Below are 2290 nucleotides of genomic sequence, written 5' to 3'. Positions count from 1 at the left end.
CTCAGTACTCTGGAGAGGCCAATGGCAGCAGATTTTCCCAAAGCAATTTTTTTTTGTTTGTTTTTTGTTTTTTCCCCAAGTAATTTGTCTTTTGATTTCCTGACTGCAGTTGCTAAGAGTGTTGATTGTGGAGGCAATCAAGCTATAATTGTTAACAAGCTCAATCTCTTCTCCTTCTATCATGGTGCTGCCAATGGGCCCAGTGGTGAGAATCATTGTCTTCTTGATGTTGGACTTCAATCCATGTTGAAGGCTACAGTCCTTAGCCTTCTGCAGCAAGTGTCCAAGTTCTTTTTGATTTTTAACAATCAAGGTTGTGTCATCTGCATACTGTAGGTTATTAATGAGTCTTCCTCTAATCTTCATGTGACATTTCTCCTCATAAAGCCTTGTTTCCTGAATTATATGTTCTGCATATAGAGAACAAATATGTTTATCATAGAGAAGGTGAAACCAGACTGCTCATTGGAGGCAAAGATTTTGAGGCTTTGTCTGACACGTTTTGGGCATGTTGCAATGAGGGACCGGTCCTTGAAGAGGAACATCATGCTTGGAAGGGTGGAAGGACAGAGAAATTGAGGAAGATTATTGATGAGATGCATTGATTCAATGACTGGAGTAATGAGGAGTACGTCAGAGTATGTCAGAGACAATAAAGTTGGCATAGGACAGAGCAGGTTTCGGGGTTATTGTACATAGGGTTGCTATGAGTTGCAAGTAACTCGATGGCACACAACAACAATTTTAAAAAGAAAATAATTACAACATTTTATTCTGGAATTATGTTTTTGTAACTTGAAATTATAATCATAGTTCTAAATAAATATTGTGTATTTGAAAAGAAACATATTTTTGTACTTTTTGCACATGTGAAATAAAGAGAATGGGAATGATTCCACACTAACTTTTTATTTGTTAAATATACTTATACTCAAACTTTTTTACATTTTTTTAAGAAGCAAAATTTAATTTTAATTAGATTTTTATATGTTAGTAATGTTATTGTTATGCTTTATCTACTTAGAACTGTCCCTCCAGCATGTATTCGGAATCAATAAGTCGTGTGGGAGGAGATAGTCCATCTTTCTCCAGCAGAGCAGCTGGAGGATTCAAACTGCCTGCTTTCGCCTTGACAGGAGACCTCCTTAACCCTTAGTCTACTAGACTTCCATAAGAATGTTGGAAAACAGTACTAAACAACTTTCTAATTTCATTAAGAGGAGGAGAATCAGGATAAGCTCAAAATTTATAACTTTGGGGAGGAAACATGTATCTACTTTCCCAAATTTTGTTCAAATTCTTACACCAGTTTCCTCTCACATCAGTTTGTCAATCTAAAATGCTTCTCTTAATCATATTTCTCAGTTCCTTCTCAGCTATGATCTCAAAGAGATACTTTATTCATAACTCTTAATATCAGTCCAAATCTTGATCTGACCTTTGCTACTGTCCTTCCTTGGGGGACATTTAAAAGGTATTTAGTTGGAAATATGCTATTGAAGACTTATGAAAAAAGAAAATATCAAAATGGATGTCAGAAGGGACTCTGAAACTTGCTCTAGAATACTGAAAATGTAAGGAGAAAGAAAGAAATTATGAATTAAGAGGACTGAAAGAAGATATGAAAAGAGGCTTTGAGAAGACAAAATAAGTTATTAACTCTTCAAATGCTTGAAAAAACAGCCAAAAGCAAGATTAAACTCAACATTTCTCAACTTAATAGAACTAAAGAAAAACAATTTCAGTCTCAAATGCAATCTTGTATCTAAGTGTAACAAATACTAAATAATATAAGAAGCATCAAAGAGAGATAAAACACACAGAGTGCCAGTACTAAAAAGAATTGTTTGCTACCCAATCATGTCAGGAGATAACATATAAACAAGAGCTATTGAAAAGAAAAATAAATAAATTGAAACCACACTGAAGGCATTGGTGAACAATAGAGCCTTAGAAATTGGTCTAATGCCAACTGATGTTTTAACAACATTTTGTAGTTCTGGACATGATTATTTGTCTCTACAAAGAAATTGATAATCTGACCAACTGAGTAGAAAAGGTTCATATATGTGTGCACTCTAGAGAAAGATGATCCCATATAATGCAAAGATTGTTGTTGTTAAGTGGCATTGAGTCACAGACGACTAATAGCAACCCTATGTACAAAAGACCGGAACACTTGTATAATTTTCATTATTTCTCCACATTCATAGAGTTTCCAGAGGCAAGCCATTTAAAAAATGGATGCCACTCCTGCTGACCAAATGCGTTTTTATATAGGAGGCTGTAT

This window comes from Elephantulus edwardii, unplaced genomic scaffold, assembly GCF_000299155.1.
Source record: "Elephantulus edwardii isolate Elephantulus edwardi_28Jun2011 unplaced genomic scaffold, EleEdw1.0 scaffold00008, whole genome shotgun sequence".
Lineage (NCBI taxonomy): Eukaryota > Metazoa > Chordata > Mammalia > Macroscelidea > Macroscelididae > Elephantulus > Elephantulus edwardii.
The sequence above is the reverse complement of the archived record's forward strand: the minus strand, read 5'-3'. Positions refer to the sequence as shown.